The sequence below is a fragment of the Erithacus rubecula genome, assembly GCF_903797595.1.
Source record: "Erithacus rubecula genome assembly, chromosome: 3".
NCBI lineage: Eukaryota > Metazoa > Chordata > Aves > Passeriformes > Muscicapidae > Erithacus > Erithacus rubecula.
Genome location: NC_136689.1, coordinates 59,081,478 through 59,106,958, shown reverse-complemented (window position 1 = coordinate 59,106,958; position 25,481 = coordinate 59,081,478). Strand labels below are relative to the sequence as shown.

Below are 25,481 nucleotides of genomic sequence, written 5' to 3'. Positions count from 1 at the left end.
AGAGCAGGGGGGTTTTGTTACTGCCAGATTTTTAGGTGGAAGAGGAGATGGCACGAGGCATAACTTGCTATCCATTAGCATCTAGGAAGGTAGAAAGGAAAATGTGATAATTTCTTTTTTCTTTTATGTATTTATTTTTCTTTTTTTCTTTGTTTTATTCTTTATTTCTTTGACTGTTCCTTCCCTTTAGTTGAATTGTTTTTCAGTATGTAGGACCTCCAGAATTGCCAAGTGAGGTAGAAATTTCTGTGGACCCGTGTGTGTCCTACCTGTGGGTTTCCTGATACAAAATAGGGATAGGGATGCTTTCTTCAGGACCTGCTGCCTTTCACCCTTCCTGTGGGAAATCTCCTGGCAATGAAGGACAAAGAAGCCTTCTTCTCTGGAGGCTTCACCAGAGTATCCTCAGGATTTAGAGGCACAGCTTGTTTCTTGAGTAAAATTTTGGGAGACAGCTTTTGGACATAGGATTGTTAGTCCTTGAAAGGGCTCCCAAGCAGCCCAAACAGTATTGGGCAGCTATGAGGAGGCTGGCATGGCAAATAGTCACTTCATGATCTACGCTGAGAAAGCAAGATGGAAGCTGTAGGTCAGGGCACATGGCTAGACTTTGTATCTTTGGTTCCATAGCAAATGCTACTGATAACTGTGCCTTGTTTTGCTCAAGGCTGGTTGAATGTCATGTGTGAAATCATATAGCTTACTATAGAAGGAGTCATAATTGCAAATATGATGTTTTCTTTATTTTTCTTCTTTCACTGTTTTGTCACCTTATTATGTAACTTGAGGTACAGTATTCTTACAGAAGCAATATAACCATTGGAGTACAGTTTGTTTCTTTTCTTGTCAGAGCAAGTTTTTATTAGAGGTACAAGAAAGTCTTCTGAGGCTGGAAAGAGAGCTTCTACTTGAAATCTGGGTGTGGGTTTATACAAGCCACAATCCCCCACACCTTACATTACAGTTATGATTGAGAAATAATTGCATGAAGACTTATAATGAAAACAAAGCTTCCAACATGCGACCTGTTTTTTTCTGTGAAGTGCTCTCAGTAATGTCAGGACAGAGGCATATGGTGTCTGGAATAGTTTTCAGTTTCTTGATTGGATTTATTTTATGTAGCAAGAAGCTTTCCAAGTCACTAATGGATTCTATTTTTATTCTTATGTTATTTTATTTTATTTATTTATTTATTTTTACTTGCATTGTCATAACATGAAATTTATCGCAAACTATTTTTGAAGCCTGAGGTAGGGTCATATTGTGCTTGATATCTTGACCTTTCCTTGATTGAAATGCATAGATGTATTTGGGATTGGTAGGGGAAAATGGATAAGCTAAGGGGACTTAGAATATTCTAACACAAAATTAGTTCTGCCCTTTGAGGACAGGGTAATTCCTCTGAAAGGTTATGAGACTACTGCAAGTGTGGAGTCTGTATTTAAATCCATGAATATTGTAGATTAGTGAGAAGAAATTGTGTTTGACTTTGTACAAAGAAGAAAAATGAGAAAAAACTCCTACCTAGTCCAGATGTGTCTGCTACTGTTGAAAATTGAAGTTATTTTGTGTCTTTATACTTTTAAACTAAAGCTACAGTCCTTCTATTTAAGAACTTAAATGTTCTTAACTTAAATGTTGCAACTTAATGAAATAGACTGCACTTTGAAACATCTTAAAGGTTCTGAAGGTTCCAGTGTAAATTTTTGTCATTTTTCTGTTTTTTTTTTTTTTTTTTTTAATTATTATTTTTTTTTTAAATAAATTGTTTTTGACACCTTAAGTCCCACATGGGTTGATGAGTGGGTTGCTCTGGATGCCAACATTACCTCCCTGCCAGAGATAAGAGAGACTGCTGAAGTAGAATAATCAGGGATGTTTTCATGGGATTTCTTGCAGACACAGGAGGCAGGTGGGTATGGAAGGAGTAGGCATGTGACTGATGTAAAATTAATGAGTGGGCATTCTGGGCTGACAAGGATGGAGTCTGGCTTGGTTGGGAGCCAATGATGATTGGTGAGGAAAGGAAGTGGTGAGACATTTTGAAATCAAGGGCCAGTCGCTAGTGATGGATGGGATGGAGAGAAGAGATGTGGATTTTGTGGGAATGGATGAGAAGCTGTTTGTCATAATTTATGTGTCAGGACGCCTGTGCCATCAGACCATCTCTAATAGGAAAATGGAGTGAAATCTTTGAATGGCTGTTGCCATTTATGAGTTATAAATATCTCAGGCATCAGTAGTATTGGCTTCTCTTTGGTGTGTGATAAAATTGTGCTGTTTAATGCTGTGAAAGGAAACAAAGTTAACTTTTGCTTTTACCATTCGGCATTAAATTACTGCCTGAATCAGGGCAACCTTCAACTGAGGATACAACTTGCTATCTTCTGTTTCTCTTTGCAACACTATTGCAAAAGGCAACAATTAATGTAGGTAAGTGATTCAGGATTTCAGATTATCTCAGAGGTGAAACATTGTGTGGCTGCCCATTGAGTTGTCTTCCAGAATTTGAAAATTGGGTTTTGGTTGGTGCCAGTTTTGATCAGTGCCTATCCTCTGAAAATAATGAAATTTGTGGTGGCTCCAGAGTACATAACAATGTACATGCAGCAAACACTGAGGGATTTTAAAGCAACTTGATGTTTTTGGTGCAGGCTGGTGGCTGCCATGCCAGGTATTAAATTAGGCTTGTAAGCTGCTTTGTGTAATTGTGCTACTGTACTTCATCTGTCAATTGCTGCCTCTCTGCTGGGCTTGGGCATGATGTGGCTTCAGCCCTGCTGTGCTGGAGCTGACCTGAACTGGTCAGGGGCTTTTCACTGGGCTCTCCTGGGGGTGTGTGTGAACATGAACTCAGCTGTGCTTGGAGAGAGGCTGTTGTTCCAAGGCTTTGGGATACAAGCTTTGAAAGAGATGTTCTCTTTCCCTTACAAAAGATGCTTTGCCTTTTTGTTAAAATAATAGATAAAATAGCACACTTTTCACCATCTATTTCTGGGGTTTAATTTTGCCATATTCTCAGTTTTATGATGTCATGTAGCCAGTAGCTTTATTCATTCAAGCTCCTGCACTGGATTTGTGAATCCTGTATAGACATGGCTCCTCACTGAAAATCAGACTGATGAAAGAAGGTGGTTTAGCTTCACAATTTTTTTTTTTTTCTAGTTGTTTTTCGTTTTTGTTTTTTAAAATTTATTGAAATTGCACTCTAAAATGAAGGAATGAAAGAAATGTAATTCTAAACCCAAAAGTTTGTTCTTTTCCATGCAGTTGCCTCTCAGCTTCAGGATTTGTACACATTATTTTTATAGCCTTAAATCTATGCATTATGTGGCTTTACAGCTTTCCTTAGCATGCAGTTAAATTCTGTGTCTGAGATCATGGCAGGATTTGATATATATTCCCTACAGGAATTCCAGTGCTTGGGCAGTGCAGGAAGGGGTCTGTAGCCTGGTGTGCATTTCTGATAGCAGTTCACCTAGTAATAGGACTGAAAAGGAAGTTTTAAAGCCAGCAATAAGAGAAGTTGCTCCCTCTTCCCTAAGAAACAAATGAAAAATTTGTTTAATGTCCCCTGAGATTGGTCTTGGACCACACAATGCATCTAAATGAAAGATTAATTTGAAGCTAGTTTATTTTAAATGCCTTATTTAATAAAACTCATGATTAGCACCTTCCTTGTATCCAGTGTTGTGTGTAGTAGCTCCAAATTAATACCTGAAATATTTTTGTCAGCCAATTTGGGTTATCCAGAGCACATTTATTTCCTGTTTAGCCAATTTGAGCCGTTGTGTCTAAATCCAGTCATCCAGATAAATTTTTCATAGAGCCAAATAATAGTTGCTGTTGACTTCAGTGGTGTTACTGATGGCTGGAGTTTTTGGAAAAGCAAATCAGACACCAGAGTACCTATGTGTGCATACACGTACATTACGTGTTTATATTTTAGATATAAACATATGTAAGTGCATATCATGGCATCCAAAACCAAAGCTGTTCTTGAGGCAGCTTCATGAAGAAGACAAGTGATTTTCTTCCTCTCTCTTTGGAGCAGTGTCTTGTTCTTTCCCAGACCTTGCTTCTTGCTGTCTTTCATTGGTGGTCTTCAATGATGTCTTCCCTCTTTCTTTTGGATTTTTGGGTGCTCAAAATGAAACATATGCTATTTGAATTTAACAGTTCATTTCTTAAAATACGTCCATGCTGTGTGCATATTCTGATTAATAAAAAAACATACAATGGAAAAGTGTCAGTAGAAAGAATTCACTGTAAACAGTTGTGAAACACTTTCAGTCTTACTGCTTACTACTCCCCTTGACCTTTCCAAAAGGCACCACTGAAGAGCAGCAAGGCATAGCTGAAATGTACCTTTGACAAGCACTTAAAAAATTAGTTTCTTCAATTAGTAATCAATAAGGCTTAATTTTTGATGTATAATGTACACATATGTATATATATATGTTATTTTTTTGTGGAATTAAGCACTGTGTAATACTTGAGGTAGCTGAGGTGATTATGTAATTTTTTTTTAAGTTGGTTTTTTTTTTTTTTTTTACATCTTCAGTTGTAATTGTTTTGAGTGCAATCAAAACTATGCATGGAATGCTGCTTGTGGACTTTGTGCTGGGTAGATGTATTAATGCACCTCAATTTGAGACAAGCAAAACGATGTTTGCAAAGGAAGACCAGAACCATCCCCAGATGGATTTCTTTGCATTTGCAAATGCAAAGAAATCAATCTGTTGCTTTGACCTTGGATTGTGTGTTGGAGTTGAAATAGGCTTTTTCCCTTGAACACTATTGCAAAAGGCAGTAAGTTAAGATATGACAGATCAGAGAGAATAAGACAGTAAAGAGGCAGAATAAGAATTCATTCTTTTGTTGAGATTGTTGCTCAGGGTTATACATCTTGAGCATTTTCTTATAGTGTTGGTGCAGTCTTGTGAAGCATAGTTGGGCTGTCCAATGACTTTGTAGGAGACCATATTGCAGATGCTGAAAAATGTCATTATTAAAAGCAATGATTTGCACTCCTGCTGTAGTGTGGTGGATTGTTTCTGAAAACGAAGCGGTGGGGAGCTCTCTGGTTTGCTGCTCTGCTGTATCAGAAGTGATGTATCCCAGTGATGCCTGCTGGATTAAAGCAGTGTATATTTTGGGCTTCTGGGTGCTTAGTGTGAACAGGGCTGTGCAAACACCCCAGGAGCTGCCAGGAGCTGTTTTGCATCTGACACATTCCCGTGTGGCTTTCTACCCTGTGGTTCATGTCCATGATTTGTGTAAAAGGAGCAGGGTGTCTTTATTCTTAGGTTTTTTTTCTGAATGCTCTCAGGCTGAAGAGAGAGATGAAGACCTGGTTATTCCAGGTCCATGCCTGGATTAACTTCTTGGCAAAAACTTGTTGTGGATCATATACTGCCATCACTGCAAAACACAGTAAGACAAGGTATCTCTGGCTCTGTTTAGGTAAGATCAATTTCTTCTATGAAAAACAAAAGGAGAATCTCTGTGGAGAGGAGGGGGTTGAATGTAATATAATAACCACTTGCCAGAGAGATATTTGATAGTAGTTGGCTTCTGAGGGAGTTGCAACCACTTAGTGTGTCTCTAAAGAGAGCCAGGGTGCACTCACTGGAAGGATATTGGTGTACCTGTTGGACAACATAGATATTTTTGGTGATGTTTTTGCTAATATAACTATTGTAAAAATAAGCACTAAAATGTGAGTGATCTGGAATCTAAAGAATATTGCCAAAAATAATTGATGCCTGCATTAGGGTATAGAAGAACTGGCAAAATCTATAACCATTACTGGCTGAAGGGGAACAAACAATTCATTAAACATCATAGAGTATTTAATGTCCCTTATAGTTTTTGTAAGGCTCTTGTTCTGTCTTGGCTCTTCAGTTCTTGGATTTAGAATTGCTATGCTAGCTGCATATGCCTTATTATTATATGTTGATATAAGTAAAAATTGCATTTTATAAAAAGCAGCATAATAATTCTGAGCCATTTAATTTTAAAAGGAAATCTCATATTTCAAGGTCCAGCATCTTTTGTTTGGGGAAAATAATCAGTATAGAAGTTCTCAATATCTTTAACTGGAATGGTTTCTAATTTATGCTTGATTCTTCTGTGAGGTTAATGTTAATTAGTTTAACATATCACTCATAAAAGATGTCATAGTTGAGTCATTGTGTAGGTAACAAATCTTGCACTGGCTAGCAATGAAGAAATATTACCTCTATTAAAACCCACACTTAAACCGTGGAGTCAGTAAGGGCTCATGACATTTTGCAGTTATCCAGCTTAATGCATTTTAATGCCTTCAGTGGTGTGAGGTTTTTGCTTGGGAGGCTGTGTGGGGGATAAGCAAGTGAGGCAGAGCCTTCAAATTATGCAGTCAGTATGAAGTGCAGCCTGTGCCAAGTGAGAAACCCAGCAGAAATGCTGGCTGAAGTTGGGTTGGGGCCTGGATATTTTTATACTGATTTAACCTTAAAAACCCCACAACTGCCCACTGCTGGGTTACCCAAAGAAAGCATACACAACCACTGGTGAAAAAGCTCAAATCTGCTTATGCTTAGAGCCCAAGTAATTAGATATTAACAGCACAGCTAAGTATGCATGCTTGTAATTAGCTAAGTAGTTTCATCCATTCCTGCCCTGAGAGGAGCATTAGAACTGGGCCTGTAGTGGAAAGCAAATTTCAGTGGTGATTGTGGAGTGGTTAGCGTGCCTCTGTAATACTTTATTTCCAAATAATCCCTCAGCCTCCTGGGGAGGTGATGCTTTGGTGCTGCCAACACAGCAGTGAACCTGCACTGAGTCCTATCGTCCTGCTCAGCTGGTACAGGTATTCCAGGGTATGGGATGGGCAAAGCAAATTAGTGTGATCAAACCTCTAGCCAAAAGCTGCTGCCCACATTTCTTTGTTTGTTTAAACCATCAGCATCTGAATGGCAACCAGCAATGGAGTGTGTTTGAGGATGCTGTTGCTTTCTCTGCCTGAGGAAACCTGGGTGAGGAGAAGGTGCTGGATCTTGAAGGTTGGTGGAGTTTCACTTAAACAGCACAGAACAATTGGTCAAGAGCTTATCATCCAAAACACTAATGTAGAAAAGTTTAAACCTTCTCCCTTTGTAAAGGTTGTAAGCACTTCCTTGGCACAGGAGCAAGGCCAGTCACTCCAGTCATTCCCAGTGGCAGGGAATATCTTAACCTTTATAGGGCAGCTTCAAATTAATGAACCAGATGTGTTTTTTTGCAAACTGCATTTGTTTCCCAGTGCAGCAGATTACTGTAGCTTTGTGGCCAAGTAAACATGGTGAGGTTGATCAGAGAGAAGAGAGTTACTGAATAGCCAGCATGTTCTAGCATCTCACAGTCTGAACACCAAAATAAACTAGGTTATCTCTTTAATATTTTTAAGTATTCTGCTAAACTCGGTGTTTCAGATCTGAGAAATGGCAGCTTTGCAGCTGGTGGAGCTGGCAGAAGAACAGGAATGTTCTTCTGCCATTTTTCAAACTTTGTGTGTTTGAGCTCCTTTGGACTACTTATACTTCTGTACCCCAGTAGAAGACCAATCTGGTGATTATTTGTAGTGTGAGGAGTCAATAAAATTTTGTTAATGAAAATATACAGTTCTTTGACAACCTCCTTTGATACCCAGCTCATAATGCTGGGTATTTGCTGAGTGTCTCAGCATAGTTAGGTGAAGATGTAGGACAAGTATCCCTTTGAAGTGACAAGAGTCTTCAGTATGTCACCCTGACCTTTTAATGATTTCATCACTGTTGTGTATGCGACTGTGAATATTATGTTTTGTCTTTCTAAAGGAGATCTCTTTCTATGCACAGGTTGCTCTTAAGGTGATGTTTTCCTGAGACATTCTATTTTAGCTTCCTTAGCCATTTGTTTGTTCATTTGTTTCCAATTATAGATTCTGGTTACCATGAGACTTGAAAAATTGCAGCAAACAAGTGACTTCTTTCTGAATTTACTTCTCACCTTGGATTTGCATTAAGTTTTCAGACTTTCCTTAATTTTAACCATGAAAACTGAATATATTACAGTAATTTTATTAACATCAAAAGGCTTCAAATTGTTCACATGTAGCTCTTAAAATTTATAAAGCAGCAGTTTAAGACTTTGAAATTCTTAACAGATGCTCAGCTATGTTCTCAGTATTTGAGCTTAAAGCAGAAAGAATTTAACTCAATTATAATAATGTAAACCTTTCCACTTTGCTTTGCATAATTAAATATTTTCATTTACATAGCACAGAAGTTTAACATTCTAAACAGAGTAGATAAGCAGAAGAAAAAGCCAGACAAAAATGCATCTTTAATGCATGCAGAGTAGTAATGCACATGCTGGTAATCTTACAGTGCTTATTAATAATAACTTTAACTAGAAATCCATATGCAAATTCCTGTGAATATGGATTGTTTTTAATATGTGGATTGTTTTTTAAATTGTGTGCAGCTTTGGAAGTGTGCAGGAAGGTATGTTAAAACTGGAGCAGGAATACAGTAACCTTGATATCTTCTACTTCTTGTTTTAAAATATTAAATACTGGAACACATCTGAGGAAAATTAAGGTATCTTTGGCCAGCTTTTGTGGATGCAGGAAATGGCTTGACTGTGCCTCTGTGGAAGTCTGTCATCCTCCTGGTGTAGCAAAAGCTACACTAGAGGTGTTTATTACTACCACTTTGTCTGATGCTGTGTCTCAGATTCACCAGCCTGCTGGCAGAGCAGCTTCTCTCTGGTATAATAGGAACCATCACGTGTTTGGGGGGCTATAAAATAGATCCAAGATGTGCAAAGGAACACCTGCACTTTCCTAAATTACTGCTGTCTGTCAGGTCCAGGTCAGCAAGATGTATCCCACTGAAAGAAATCTTTGCTGGTTTTGAAGCAATTTAGTGCAACTTCTGTTGGCTAGCTAATGTCACACTTGAATTTTCTTGAAAGTGGGAGGATCAGTGATGTTCCCCTATAATAAAGTAAAACAGTTTTGATTCTTATGTTCCTGAATTCTCAAACTGTATAATATATTTCAGATTATGTCACATAACATATGGCAAAATATAGGTGTGTTAAAAAAGAGAAAAAAATTTCTTTTTTATTTATTGTAATGCCTTTTGTTTGTTTACCCTTAAACTTCACCAGGTGACTGGCTTGCTCTGATTGAATGCCTTACATCAGAGGAGTTTGGAAGTTTGCTTTTGTTTTATGCTTATCACATGCTTCAAATCTCAAAATTTAAGTGCCAACATATAGGAAACATATAGTAATTCTATACATTACAATTAAGAGAAGATGGATTTTTAGGAAAACTTGGGTTACATTAAACACTATTTCCCATGTATTGATTTTAAGGCATATATCAAGCTACTAAAAGAAAGTGGAAACCCAAGCCAAAGCACCTGTGTGTGTATTTGTGTGTGCATGCATTGCAGTGAGTGGGGGCAGGGGAACTTAAAAGAAGTTTGTGTGTTTACCTTTGATATTTTATTTACATATTTCTCTTTAAGTAGTGACCTTTGGAAAATTGTTTCAGTGGCACTTATGTTTCTAGGGATTTCTGTCAATTGCCTATCTTTCTTCCATTTGCACGTAGAGTTTCTAGTGTACTATAAGACCTTTTGTCATATTTTTGCTTTGTTTGATGGGAATGGAGATAAGAGAGCAGAATGTAGGGCAAAGTGAGAATTTGATTTCCAGTGGAGCAAAATTTCATGTCCTAGAGCTGCTTTTGAGAGCCATTTTTTTAATACAATGAGTGGCTGTTTGCTAACTGCAAACCCAGCAGTGTAGGTTACTTGCTTAAAGAGCAAGTGAAGCTGCAAGAATCTCACTGGCTTTGATTTTCATGCTATCCCAAAAACTTGTAGCAATATATGTGCTCCTGTTTTCTCTTGCCTCTGATCATTGGGGAGTGCTTATATGTACTAAAAATTCTTTGGCATCTCTGAGCACCCTAAAAATAATTTTATTGGCAGGATTTTATTGGTGGAAAGGCAACTGGAGGCTGAGTATGGAGTTCTCTTAGTTTTTCATTATTGCTCATTTGGCTTCAGCTATTGAGTATTTGGCCAGTATTCTTTTCCATTCTTGCTTCATTAGGCTTGTTCTGCTTTTCTGAAGGGTTATGAGAGGTTCTCACTATGAAGTAGCTGCTTAGCTCAGGAAATCATAGTGTTGTCTAGATTTTTGAGTTATTTTGCTTAGGAGAAAAAAATTGGATTGTTTTGGTTTATTTGAATACCTGTAGTAAATGTGTTGGAGAGATATCAGTATTGTAGTCAGATTAGGTAAATTGCATTTGTATACGAGGAGAAGACATAGTTCTGTGTTTTTTGGGTTCTCAGGTTGTCTTAGGTGTGTCTTAGATCTTAGGTGTGTTGCCTTCCAGCTGGTTTTCTGTTATCATATTATCTCTAGCTCTGTTTTTGCTCATTTGCACCTGACTTTTACAATATTGGGGCAACTTCTTATGTGCATGAGGTAGGATTTGGATTATTTTGATAAGAATCCTCTGCAGAGAGCTCTATGTAGAAGGTAGGAAAATACCTTTCTTGGTTGCTGGATTTTGTCCACAATTAGCTTATGCCATGTGGCTTAATTTGCTGCTGAAGTAGTGTGTTGCTGCTTTACTAAGCCTTTCTCTCTCTCTTAAAGTAATTGTGTGCCCATTTGCCATTTAAAAGCTGAACAAAAAACTTGCATTCCAAAAATAACGGTGGAATATTATGTCTGGGGTTCTCTGGAGTGCAACCACTTATTTGTGTGCTAGGTGCAGTTTTCTTGTTTTTGTCAAAAGGTTTAGGGACTGTCTGTGCACTTTCCACTTCCCAAGTCATTAGTGATTTGTGACTGATTTGGTCCAAGTTTAACTATTGCCTGTAATCTCTGGGGATTAGAATTCCTAGATGTTTTAATGCCTGTAAATGTCATTAGAAACTGCAGTGAGTAAGCAAGTCCTGATTTATGAGCACTCAATTAATCTTAATGCCTGGGATTTGTTCCAGTAAATTCACACATCTGGGTGAGTGCCCAGGGTTTTAAAGAATTCTTTTAAAACTTGCATATTGACCTTTGAGGACTGGAGAGTAGGACCAGGGTATGATCCACATAAAACAGTTATTCTCTGGGACCTATTTTAGTATTTTTTTTATCTTTCAGATCACGCCTCTGATTATGTGGGAGAGGTGCAAGGGGAGCATAGGTTCTAAGTTTTAAGAAGTATGGGGGGGTGAATTGAGGTTTTCTTTGGGGTGTTTTGTTGGTTTTTTTAATTTTTTTTTTTTTGAGTGCAGTTTGAAAAACAGACCCCTCCACAGCAGTTTAATCCAATTGAGAGTTGGTCAGTGTATCTCATTTTCCTAAGAACTCTGATGGGATAATCCCAGGTAACCCCATCATAAGATCTTCTCAGTATCTGGCAATACCCTTGATGAGTGCTGTGATACTGCAGGTTGCTTGATTAGTTGCTTGAGGTTATCTGGTCCAGGCCTGGATGTAATAAATCTAACCCAATATATTAATATTTATGAGTGCTAAGTTTCTAGCTTGAAAAGTGAATGGTGGTGGGGGAAGCCCTCTGTGATGGGACTTAGGCTTCACACTGGAGGAGGGAGGTATTACCACAGTAGAGGATGGTAATGTCAGGAAATGGTTCAAAGTGGATACATCAGTCCATGGGATCATGATCCATGTGATAAAGTTGTGATTCACCTGATGGCACCTACCCCTGGTTGGATTCCAATGGATGTAGCTGTTTCTTCATGGCTCTGAGGAACAGGAATCCTCCCCCTGGGTGTGTTGTGGGAGAGGTAAAAATGTTTGCTTTGCTTTCAGCATTGCCTAGGGCTTTCCAGTGTTGATTCTCCAGTTAGATCCTCTTTTTTTCTCTGGGCTGGGTGGCGCTTCTGAAATGCAGGGCATTGAAATCCCAGGAAGGATCCTCTTTCCCTCTGCACCAGTTGTAGCAATTGAAATGGGAATATCATGTGGGGGTCTGTCTCTGTAGAATATCTGAGCTGAGAATTTTACATCTCTGAGATTTTTCTTTTTTGCCTGTGTGGTGGGAATTAGATTTTTTTTTTCCCCCATCTGATAATTTTCTGATAATTTTACTGTAAGAGGTAATACACAGGGGAGGACTATCTATCACTTTTATGTGGAAGCTGTTTAATCATTATATCAGGAGTTTTAGTTTCAGTTTGGGTAATTTGGTAAGTTTCGACTTGTGTGCTCTATGATCAAAATTTCTGAATATTGTGTGTGCTTTTTTGTTGTTTTGGGTTTTTTTGTTTAGTTGGTGTCTGTGCATGTTTAGTTTGGTTTGGCTTGTTTGTTTGTTTTTATGTTTTATTTAGTTTTTTTTTTTTTGTTCCCTGCCATTCTTTTACTTTTGTAATATCACTGTTGGAACCAGAATCCTTGAAGGTCTCTTGTTTGCTGGGGATGAAATGCACAAATTCAGTATGGGAGAAGAAAGCTATCAGTTTCTTCGTACCTATCCCTGTCCTTTGCTTGGGGGAATTTCAGTGAACATCTGCATTGGCTTGGCATTGCATTATCTACCTGACTATAATTTTTGCCTTGTTATTTGTATCTACAGCTAATCTGACGATGTGAATATGAAAATTGTGTTTTTCCCACCTATAAAAGGAAATATTTTTATAGTATTGGCAAGAAGGGGGAAGAAATCAGGGACAGGAATAATGATACTTAGTCAAAGTTTTGTCTCTTGGATGGAAAAAAAGTTGCAACAAATGCATTAGAACTTTTTTGTGATCTATTCAAATGCAAGAGTGTGCAGAGACAATGACTATGTAATTGGCAGCTCAGAGGCTTTATTGTAGTGGGTATAAGTGTTTGATTCAAGGCTGTTGTGCTCAAGATGCTCACTGAGCTGTTGTGGGCACTTCAGGAGGAGTGTGGGAACAGCAAGAGTTTGTATTTGTGCTTTCACATTTTCCAGTGATTTATGGCTTGTGAGTCTTGAACTTGTCTAAGTGAAAGTGTCTTTGTAACTATTAATCATCTCAGGATTTTTATTCCCATCACTTTTGTAACCAATCAGATCTGGTAGTATTCACTGCACCCAGTGGTGCTGAATTCCACAATGGACTTCATGTGAAGAAATCTAATTTTGTTTGATTTGAACCTGCTATGAGCCAGTTCTTCCAAAGCTCCTCTGCTGTTGTAATAGTAAAAGGTAATTATTTCCTGTTTGCCTTACCCTGTCAGCAAGGATCTTGCTGAAGAAGAAATGAGGTTTATGTAGGGATACAGCTTTAATTTTTTTTTTGTTGTCATATTCCATATACAATTAATAATAATAATAATTAATATCCTGTGTTTCCTTGTGGATTGCTACAAAGAATTAAAGTGTCTATTAAAATGATCTGTTGCCACAAAATTTTGTTCCTTACTAGTAGGACTCAGGGCTGTCTATGTAAAGGGGTCACTAGGTGTGCCATGTCATCCTCTCGCACCACATTCGTGTTTTGTTGTTTTTTGTTCAATTTCACCTATAACTTGAGTGCTGTAGTCACTTAAGATGCTGATAACATTTTTCAGAGGTTAAAGAAACACTCATCAGAATAAAGCTGAAAAGCCATATCCCTTCTGGAGCTGTCTCAGCTGGCAGTGCAGTCCAAGGAGGAGCTGGAAGGGCTCATTCCTCTGGGAGTCAGATAGCAAGTACCAGAATCTGCAGAGTAGAGGTAGCCTGTTCTCATCACTGGCTAAAAATACATAAAATGTTTTTTATTTTTGTGTTTAGTATAACTAAATAAAAAAGAACATTTTTTTTCTGCTTAGACACATTGGTGGAACACAGGATTTTAAACAAATCATCTTATTGTTGAGTCATTACTATTTTGATAAGTATTTGTAGCAGAAAATTGGTGTGTGGTTTTTTGCATGTTTTCTGCTACTTTTTTTTTTTTTTTAAAGTTATTTCTCTGGCAGCCATATATTTTTGGCTCCTGAGAGTTTCAGAGAAAAAAAAAATACAATAATTCTCCTGATGAAATACACCTAAATTTTTTCATATAGATAAAACATCCTGAGGATGGAGAAGGAAAGCAACTAGATTTTTCAAGTGCATTTGGAAAGAGCTAGTGGTGCTGTCCTAAAACTGTTCCAAAGTCAATGAAAATACCTTGTTTCTTTGTTAGCTGAGCAAGATGTATAGCTGCAGCATGCTAAGATGGAGGCTGCTGTCATCATGGATACGAGCTCGACAGGCAGGGAAGAGTTCAGGGATTAATGGGAGCTGTGATGCAGCAGCTGAGAGAAGAGGCATTAAGAACAGGGAGCATTCCCATGCATATTACAGATATTGGAAGCATTTTTATGTGTCAACTTTCAGTGTATGGTTTGTAAATTGCATACAGACCCAGGTGATATCTGACAGTTGCAGATCTGTTTTCTATTGATCCCTGTAAAAAAAAAAAAAAAAAAAAAAAAGAAAAAAAAAGGAGGTAAAAGATTGTGTATTCTACTCTGTTGAAAATGGAAACTAAAAATTATGCTTTTGATTTGGTTATATGTGGACTTCAACCACTAGAGCTGCTTCAGAAAGGTGTATAGCAGACAGCCAGACAGTGTACTTTATCTTTTATTACCAATTTAACTATCTCCATTCTGGGCAATATTTTGATTAAAGACATTTGAATTGTGATTAAGATACTAAACTTTTGGAAGAAGTGGTATGAATATTGCCTAGGATCAAGAAGGTAACAGGAAGATCAGAGCTCTTCTGAAGTGGTTTCAGAGGAATGGTATGGCTAAAGAAGTCATTAGTTCTTCTTGCATGACCCAGAACTAAAACACAAACCTTGCCAAAGATCCCATCTTGGTTGTATAAGAAAAAATTAAGCCCTGTGAGCAAAGCAGGCACGAGTTAGTTAAATTGCTGTTGCTAGAAGTGTTTTTCTCCTGCAGAGATGGTACAGCTGATTATAATGTCTTGTAAGTTCAGTGAACTTCAGTTTCAGACACTGTGGATTTAAATTTATAATGTTTAGACTTCAGTAGCTGTGTCTAACAGGTTGGTGCATCTATGTAAAAATTAAGAAGTACCTTTTTAAAAGAATGTGGAATCAGATTGCTGTTCAATAATTTAACATGGCTAATAAAAGATCATTGACAGGGCATGGGCCATCAGCTGCTGGTATTGTATCCAAGAAGTGGCAGAAGAAACTCTGTCTGCACTGCTAGAAACTGATCTTAGTCTTCAGAGGCCTGTAGATGTGTAAAGATAAATGTAAGGCAAAACTGAGATCCTCTTCTTGGGTGTTTCCACTGCACCATGAAAATTATACTTTGTTTAGCTATAAATGGAAACTGTGGTTTCCAAGATGCAGCACAGGGGATATTTTAAGACTCTCTTGTTAATTGTGTGTGTCAGTTTAGAAAAATAGGCATCATCTCTCCAAACCCTAAACAGCAGGAAAGAAAGAGCAATCAGTTATTTTGCCCATGGAGGCTTTGGGGAATAGCTGTAACAAATTAGGAAAGAAAAAGAGAGTGCTAGTTGATTTCTGTTGTGCGGTACCAGTGATGGTGATTTCCTATAGGAGATGCAGGGATCTCTTTATTGCATATAGTACCCCAAAATCAAACATTGCTTACCTGGCTATAAGTGTTTGAAGTTGCCTCTCAGTGAGAATGGTTGGATGGTGCTTGCCTTGAGAAGAATGATGTAGGGAACCATACTGACTTTGGCATGAGCTTCTCAGAATTAGTTATATTTAGCAATATTGAGATTAGCATGCCTGATGTTTACTTTCTGTCAAGCAGGTTTTTGAATGACAAGCCCTTTGTGTTCTGTAGAGCAGCCTTTGTTTTGAGTGAATGAGTTTGCAATGCCCCCATAAACATCAGGCACTGGTGCACCTGCTTTGCAAATTCCACGAGCCCAGTTTACTCAGTGTGAGCTGCAAAACTGTGCTCATTTGTAAATAAATGTGTTGAGTTCCAGGAAACATTTACACAGGTATTTAGTTACCTGTTCCTGGTGCCACCACTTTTCCTTTTTTTTTTTTAATTTTTTAAATTTTTTTTTTCCCCTCCTCTCTAATGCTTCCAAAACAGAAGAACAAAAATTCTTGTTAGGGAGAAGTGATGGATGGCTTTGTTGCAAGCTGCCCTCTCCTGTTCAGGGTGAGCCTGGGAAGGACAGGGCTTCTGAGAAGTTGTCAGCACTTGATAGCTGTGTGCTGGATCACTGGAGCAATGCTGAAAGGATGAAATGGGAGTAATCCAGAGACCTGCCTGTTCAAACAGTACCTGCTAAGCATGTTGAAATGAAGGTAGAACCAAGCATGTCTGATGAATCATGTCTGGTCCACAGTATCAAATGGGAGCTGAATATTGCATAGCTATCAGATTTATTAAGAGCTCTTTTCTTGTTCAGTGAATATTAAAGAATGATACCTCTTGTGTTGAATAAAGGATAATCTGTTGATAACAGTCTTTTTGAATCCAAAGGTATCAGGACTGCATTTTGAAAGGTGGTGCTTCCAGATTAGTCGAAATAATTTTTTTTTCTAATTTCTCTTCAGTGGATAAATGCAGAGGTATAGTTGAGTAGGTTTTTTTAAATGTATTTTTGAGATAATTATAATTAATTTCTCCATCCAGTTAACCTTTGTGTGAGCATTTAAAAAAATAACAAAAATATGCACTTTTAATGGAGTCCAAATCGGAAGTTTATTTTTGATAGCTTTACAGTACTGTGTGACTGGTGTGTTTAACACATGCATCAATGTACTATCCCTGTAAGTGCTCATGCTTTCATCACTAATTCTGTCTTTTTGTATTCACACAGTGCTTTATTTCTCAACTTTACAGTTAATGCTTAAATAATCTAGTAGGATATTTCTACTTGTCATTCCTTTCCCTTGTCTAAGAAGAACAATATACTTTGCAAGCAAACCCATTTAAATTGAAATGAAATCTATCCTCTGTTTCCAGCATTAGTCTGTATCTAGGTGGAACCTTTACATGTTGACATGTGTCTGAGATTAGAAATTGTGACATGGTGTAATTAAGTTTATATCTCTACAGCTGGATCTGGCACTTAAAACAGATCTTTCTTTGCTATGTATGAAGGATAAAATAGATCCTCTGGTATATCACTCAGGCAAAAAAAATGTGTTTCTGGAGAATTTAGAAATTTATTAATTTAGGTAAAAATGTGTAATTTTAAATACAGGTCATTAGAACTGTTTAGAAGATAGGTCAGACTTCTGGTTTCACATGCTGTCTAACAAACTTGCCTAGCTCAAACTGAAAAACAGCTTCTAGATGCAATGGTCTTAATTTATTGTTGCAATGGAAAAAATCTTGTGTTCTTGTGCAATGGAAAAATTCCTCTCTAGAAGGTGACTAAGTGTTTTAGCTTAGCATTTGAAGGAGGAATTAATTATTTTGTTAAAAACATCTGTCCTTCCACATGTTTTCCACATGTCACAGTAATCTTGCAGTCACCTCCTGCTCTGCCATAAAAATAATTTCTTTTTGTTTTTAGAATGGGATGGTTTGAGTCGTGGTGTATCTGGGGGATCTCCCAGCTGCTGTTGCACCAGTTTGGGCTGGCACTGGTGAAGGAGGGAGAGGTGCTGCTGTGGGGTGCATCTGAGGGCTGTCCCCCTGGGAACATGGGAGCCCCTAAAGCTGCTGCTGCCCTCCAGGCTGCCTGTGCCTGGCTCTGCTCTGCAGTGGCAGCAGGGCTGGGAGGAGTTTCAGCTTTTTGCTTGGTGTCTGTGCTGTCCTTGGCAGCTGCACCTTGTCCCAGTGCATGTGAGGAGCTCAGCCAGAGCCTCCTCTGGGGGAGATTAGAGAGGGGCTGCTGCCTGTGCCTGTGTGCACTGGAGAAGAGCAGGTCCCACTCCACATCATCTGCTCCCTTGCTGAAACACCAGCTGTAGGACCTAGGAAACAAATGTTCTTCTCGTTCTGTTGATCTGGTGATTTTTATTTGTGCACACCTTGAAATGCAAATCCTGGAGGAGAGCACATGGATCCCTCCCTTGTTCCCATCCTGCCTGCTGGTCACAGTCCCTTGGGATGTGCTGTGTGATGGAGCTGCTGGGAGCCTGGCTTTGCCATGTCTGCACACAAATAAGGACACTCACAGATCATATAATTGTCTGTAGTGCAAATGGTCTCAGTGGAGGGTTGAGGTGCTGTGAGTGAAGTCAAGATATTGAATGTGTTTGTGCTGTCATGGAGATATGGGAGCAGTGGTTTATATATTCTGGCTTCACCTTGTGTAGCATGTAAATACAGCTACCCTCTGTTTTTGTTATTTACATTAGCTTTGTGTTTGGGTGGTTTTGGTTTGTCGGTACAAAACCAGAGAAATGGCAATGTTGTTTCAATTTCTGCCACTTTAGGAAAATATTTCCATGTTTGAAAAGCAAAAAGTCTAAATTGTTACAAGGATAGGAATAAATGTTAAGCAGAGTAACAGGATGAGGAATTGTTGGTTCTCAGGTTTGGGTGATTTTTGTATAAAATGGTTGGGTAGGTTTAATTTCTTCATGTTTCTTTTAAATACTCAAATGCACCAATAAAATCACAAAACAGTTGATTCTGTGAACAAGGAAATAAATGCTGTAAAATCAATACTTACACTTTTATGCAGAGATAAAAACAAAATTTATTATTTGCAAAGGCCTCTTTCTGAAAGACTTGAGTTGATCAAAATATTTTTATTTTGTAACAGTGTGTAAGAGTTCAATATTTTCTTGAAATAACATAGAGCTTGAAACTAACTGGAGTGTGAGGCATGAATTTATTTAGGCTTGAGGAAATTACTGTAAGTTAAAAAATAAATTCAAATTTTCTGTTGAACTTGGAGAGAAAAATCAGCTCACTGAGTGGTTGGAGGCTGCTGGATTTATGCCTGAGGTGTGAGCATTTGACAAAGTCAGCCTGTTCATATAGAGGAAATATTTTCTTTCCATTTAGTTCAGCAGAGTAGCTATTTCATTCAAAATTAAGAGAAAATTGGAAGAGATGGCAGTTTTCCATCTTCTTGCATAAGACAGCAGTGGGTGTAGTAGGTGAGGATGCACTAATTCTAAACATTGCTGTGCATGGTCACCAACAGAGTCAATCACATTGATTAAATATAAATAGAATTTATGGCAAAGTGCTGGAGCTAATGTAAGGATAATAGTTAATTTTAAATGAAAAAGTCTTGAAGATTTGTAACACAGGAATTTTTTTCTTAAGGAAGGAAAATAACAGCATAAATAAAAAGCAAGCTTGAATTTTTATTTTTTTTGCATTGACACAAATGGTGATTTAAACTGTTGTTTTTAAGTTCCTTCATTAAAATAATGTGATGAAGGTGAAGTGTATTTACTTTTAATTATTTTATTAGTATTAGAAAAAAAGGGACGTTAGGCCATAGATAAGCACTATTTCTTCCATTGTCTTCAGCTGCATTTTATCATCTGCCCCTTGAAGTTAGAGACCTGTTTCAGTGAGTCCAGGGATGAGCACTGTATCTATATTTTGAAATTTCTTGTGCAAGCTTGTGAACTTAGTGGCATTAATGATAGGGTAGGAGCAAAGGATCTGTACAAATATTTGAAGTTATAAACCTAATTTCTTTCTCTCTGTCATCCAAGTTTTCATCTTTGGCATGATGCTTTCTGTGGGTGTGTTTTTTCCTTCAGTTCCACTTTGTCAATCAAAAGCTTTATTTTTGCTTAGCAGCGTTTTATCCATGATTTTCAAGTAATGATATGTTTTCATTTGAATGGCTCTTTAATTTTCCATATCTCAAGAAAAACAGTAAGCAGAAGGCAACAGTTCATAAGAAAACTTTTGGATTTTTTTTTTTTTTCAAAACAGCATTTTAGAACTGGTTTCTCCCAGCAAAACCTCTAGTCTTTTTTTTTTTTTTGTGTGTGTGTGTGTGTCATCTGCTTTGCTCTCTTTTTCTCTCCTTCAAAGCACAAAAGGTGAAACAAAATCACACACACACACACATACCCTCCCCTTTTCTGACTCCAAGCAAAAAGAGAATCTATACATCTTTATTTTGAATCTACTGCCTTGGTGCATGCTGGTAGACCTGTCCATGAAATTGAGATACGTGTCAAGAACCTACTTTTAACAAAATATTTAAATGTGTGGTTACATTTAGTCCTACTAGGGCCAATACTGAGGTCTAGATTTTGTTCTGACTGGCAAGTACTTTACTGATTTGGAGTATGGAATGTAAAGTGTCTGGCATTTGTCAGGGAGGATAAATGTATGTGTATTCTGTCTAGAAATTGTATTTCTGATGCTCTACTAATTGCAAATGGGATTTTCACAATTTGGTGTATATTTAGCTATTCTGCACCCTCCAAATAAGAAAATAGTAGTTATTCAAAAGAGAATGTTCTGAAAATAATATTGTTTTGAATGGACTAAGCAGTCCATTGCTTGAAAACATAACTTTAAGTAACCAGTTGTATTCTTATGTGTGAGTCTAGACACCTTTAAAATGTTTCAATGATGTAATGATAATAATAATTGTAGATGGCAAGTCAAAACAAAAACTTCAAGTTGCTTTTTAGGTATCAAACTGTTCCTGGGTATATTTTTTTCCTCTATCAGAAAGAAAAAGTGAGAAACAGATCAGGTTTAATGAAGCATACGATAATCTACTGAGAAATCCTGCTTCTTGCATCTCTATTATTGTGGCTATGGCTTGTGCTCAGTATGGATTCAAAATGCAGTGCAGAGCTGTGCCCAGAGCCTGTGCTTTCTGTGTAGGAAGAGTTTCCCTCTCTATATTAGCCAGCAAGATGACTATATTTCATAGTTACTAGTTGTTGCTTGGCAAAGTATCAGGGGAGCTTCTGCTGGTATAATATTTGGAAGTGTCTCTCTTGCAAGAAAATATTTTGGCACCTTATTATGTGTGGTTTGGTCCAGCAGAAGAGCATGTGGGATGTGTAGTCTTCAAATGGAAGTGCTGTAGGAGTATTTATTTTAATCAATTTTTAAACATGCATCATGGCATGGCTAAAAATACCTGCCTACTTCAGCAGAATGAAGAACAGCACTGTAAATATAAGTGTAGGTGGTGTGAGTGGCTGAGAACTGGGTAACATTCACAGTAGGCTCCTTGGGGCTGTTTTCTGAGAAAGAATGAAACTCACATGTGAACAGCAGGCCATAGAATTTATTTTTTATTTATATGTTTATAAATAGCTGGATTTGGCATATAAAAAGATAGTGAACCAACAGAGTGTTTTATTTGTTATGTTGGATAAGGTCAGGAGCATGAACTGTTCAGACCTGACTCATTCTGTCTGGCTGTGCAGAATATGAGGAAACTACAAAGGCAATTTTAAAACATGTGGCTACAAATAGTTTGTCAGTGTTTGGTGATGCAGAGTCCACATAAATCTCTACATCTGCAATGTGCGAAGCCACGAGTATCTCCTGTTAATTATCCTGTTTGACATTTCCAAAGCTCAAGAAGAGTGATGTTTAGTTATGAATCATATTTTGCCATGCTGAAATGCCAAGCTTCGTTTTATTGCGATAGAGATTGAGGCCAGCAGAGTCGTAACCAGACTCAGCATCACAGTTTTGCTACTGTCAAACTGCTGATGCAGCATTTGCTTAATATAAATGAACCTTTGCACCTCTAGAAAGTGCTTTAAACCTAGGAAAAATTTATGCCTTATCAAAAGGTTAATCCTGACAAATTATTGTAAATTATCTCCTGTCTGAGCGCTGCTGGTGCAGTGAAAACAATTCTGTGCTGCACAGGCTGGTGCCTGTTCCAGTGGGTTGGGGAGCATTGCTGTGGGTGCCAGCAGCACTGGGGTGGTTGTCAGGGGTTCATTTCACAGCACTCTTGATGCATCAAGTCTTGGAGTTCCAGTTCTGCATGGGCTAACATGCTTCATTGCTGCTGCTCAGCATTTTGGGTGGACTGTGTACCAGCCTCATTACAGTCAAATGTGGAAAAAAAAAGCTTAAATACCATTAGAATTCAGTGGTGTGAAAATGCTTCAGTGAATCAGGGCCTCAGGTTGAGTGTGGTATTTTTGTTGGTTTGTTTGGTTTTCTTTCCTTTTAGGATAACATCCACTTTCTCTCTGGACTGCTGCATTCTTAGTCCCACTATTATTGCAGTGGGAGGAAAAGAAGTATCCTCTGAAGCAGTGAGTGCTGGGTAGTCTTTTACTATCACAAAACCAATCCAGATTCAGGCATTTGAGCACTGTGTGCTTAGCTAATCTCATAGCTCAGATTTAAGGAAGTTCATGACTCCAATACCTGTCACTTCCTTTCATTTCTGTTTTAATTGAGAAATATCAAGAAGCCTAACTGAAAACTGTTTTTTTAATCATGTTTTAAAGTCATGTGAAGGTACAGGCTTGTGCCTGTAACAATTGCATCTGCATTAACATCTTTTAATTTCTATTGCAACGTACAGAGTGAAGTATTTGAGCAAGTATGTGATGGGAAACATTGCATTGAGACATTTCTGATAATGAAGGGGATGTGTGTGTGTTTATGGTAGTTGCCTTGTAGCTGTAGGAGCACAATCCTTCTGAGCAGGATGCTGTGCTTGCTCCAAGTCATGTAAGCAGCTGCCAGGCTCTTGGGCAGCACATTGGGTTAACAAGTGAAGTAACTTCCACCTCAGCACTGTCCTGTGTCTTTTGCTGATAAGCTCTAAACAACCCTGACACAAGGATACCCTCTCAAAAACGTTACAACACAGGATTTTTTGGTGATGTTTGTTAATAACGCCTTTGGCAAGTGTGAGACCTGCATGTTATATAGCTTGGAAATGCAGGTGTTTGCTGTCTCAGAACAACCCTTGCTTTTTTTTCCTTCTTTCTGAGGCAAGAAAGATGCATGTAAGAGGTGTGATACGTTTTGACAAAAGCTTTGTTTTAATGTTATGCAGCCAATAGGACCCAGAGTGTGCCTAGCAGATGTCTTCAAATCTGAACCACAAAAAAGGAGCTGTGGCCTCAGTTTTCCTCTGAAATAGATCCCTGCATTCCCAGGGCCAGCTATCATCAACTCTTCCTCTCCAGAAGCCCTCTCTCTCTCTCTATATGTGTGTCTATATGTATTTATATTTCTTTCTTGTATAACAACTTTTTCAGCATTTTTCTCCCTGCTGGTGTGGTTGGTGAAGTCTTCCATCTCTTTTGCAGTTCCTTATGTTCCCCCCTTTCCTCTTGATTGAAGTTCTCTCTTTAACCTCTTATTGTATTTCCCCAATTCCATAAATTCCTTTTCTGAATTCCTATTCCTTCCCCACAGAAAGCCCCTTATTGTCAGAGGGGAATGTGTTTTTGCCTGACCTCTGGACAGCTGTTCTATTCAAAACCTTTCCCCTGGAGTAAGAGGCATCCCACAATTCATCGCTTTTTTTCTTTGCCATGGTAAAAGCTAAAAGAATGTTTAACAAAGACCTACAATTGGTGATGGGGGTGGGAAATGGGAGTGTAACTTAATAGTTTCAGAAAACTGATGAATAATATGAGCCTTGAAAGAACCTTTTTGAAAATGTTTTCCCTGTACATAAGCAGCTGGTAAAGCAATAAACTGGCAGGATTTGATACAAATATCTTATTTGGACCTCAGTGGCAAGTCATATATTTTAATTATTTAATATTTCAAAGATTCTTTTTTCAATGCAGGGTGGCATGAAATTAAAGCACATATTACATGTTCTGGGTTGATAATGACTAGGCGAATGATGGATCGTATTGTGTTTTGGAGATTTTGGAGCCAGACATGTCATGCAAATGCAAATTGAGGGCAATATATTTAACACATTTATAAGAAGTTTTTTCTTTTTTTTCATTGCATTGATCCCCTAAAGCTATTATTTTTTTCTTTTAAGGATTTGTAGATGTTTGGTTAACACTATTTTGGTCATATAGGAAGCGTTTGTGGTATGGGTTTGGATCTTAGTCTAAAAAATTTTTTTACAGAATGCTGTGCTGAAATTGGCATTTTAGAGGAATGCAATTGAGTTAAAATTGCAGTTTTGTGACGGTTTAAGTGTTAAAATCCATTTTGACTTCCTTGCACTTGCAGTGTAGTGTTATCTCAAGGCAGGATGAGGAATAAAATGCTCTGTTCTGAGTCTTTTGCTAATTGAACGTTCACCTTTGTCAGCCTTTCCTGCATGGCGTGTCCTGCTGTGTTCTCACAGTGGTGACTTGCTTTTTTTTTGTCAGGGAGGCCTCTTTGTGAGGGTGGGAGCCTGGTGACAAACGCCTCTGGTTTTGGATGCATTTAATTTGAAGCGCAGACTTGCGCTGTCGCTGCTGTGCGTGTCGAGCCATGCGGGGGATGCGATGCTGCCATTTTGGAATGCTGTGCTGCTCATCTCATGGTGGCCGTGTTTCCATCCCTGTGCACATCCCACGTGTGTGTACAAACACACCTTTGGTTCTCCTGAGGCACCTGCCCGTTCCTTTGCTCCCTGCCATGTGCATCCTAGCCCTTTCTCCCTGTTTTACGCACTATTTCTCACCTTGGGCTCCTGGCCCAAGCTGTGCTTTAACACCATGGATTGCCCCTCCAAAGGAGTCACAGTGCTGCATTGCTGCAGCCCTTCCAGAAGGGTGGGCATGGGTGGACAAAGGATCCCCCAGCCAGGCTGGGGTTGCCTGGACCCGGACATCTGCATGTGAATGGGGCTGTACATCTGCATTTGCTCTAGCCGTTATTCCATTGTCACCCATTGCTGTAATGAAGAGTGCCTGGGCTTTCATTAACGTGCATGGCTTCATAAACATCTCTGCTGCAGAGTTCTTAGCCGTGGCTGCTCCCATGGTTTTGACAACACAAGAATAAATTTAGAATTTGATTTAATATTAGTTAAACAACTCAATTTGATAATAATGATACTTAAAATTTTATTTATTATTTATTTAATAGCTAGTTAACATATAGAAAAGCTGTAAGCCAGAGTGGATGGACTCACACAAATTGCTCACTGTGAAGTTGCACATTCTCAGAACTGTCCTCTGGTGTTGTGGCAGTGATTGATTTTTTCACCAGTGGTGAAGCAAGCATTCCAATGAAAGCCAGGCTTTCCTGGTCATGACTTCTGTTTGTTGTGCTGATCTCTGGTGTATTTGCAGGTACATGGCTCATATCACCTAATTTCTTCGAGCAAGTTTGTTCAGCAATTCTGCAAATCCAGTCCCAGGTATCTTTTGTGTCTCCCTGTTGCAGGGCAGTGTGAGGAAGCTCTTTCTGCCCTGAGGTTTGAGGCGTGTTAGAGTCCCATTCTGCCGTGGTGGTGTGAAGCCTTGCATTGTGTCCCACACCAGCAGCCCCTGCCTGGGGACTGAGAAGCAGCTTTGTGAAAGATGACAGTAGGCTACCAGATGCATTCAAAGCAGGGCTGCTGAGAATTACCCCATCTGCTTTGAGAAGAGCAG

General features: G+C 38.5%; 1 protein-coding gene across 3 annotated transcripts in view; it reads left to right on the top strand.

Moving 5' to 3' along the window:
• The window catches only part of LOC306799073 (uncharacterized protein), a 134,500-nt gene that overhangs the window by 6,135 nt on the left and 102,884 nt on the right, over positions 1 to 25,481 (top strand). The gene's annotated exons all lie outside the window — the stretch shown is intronic.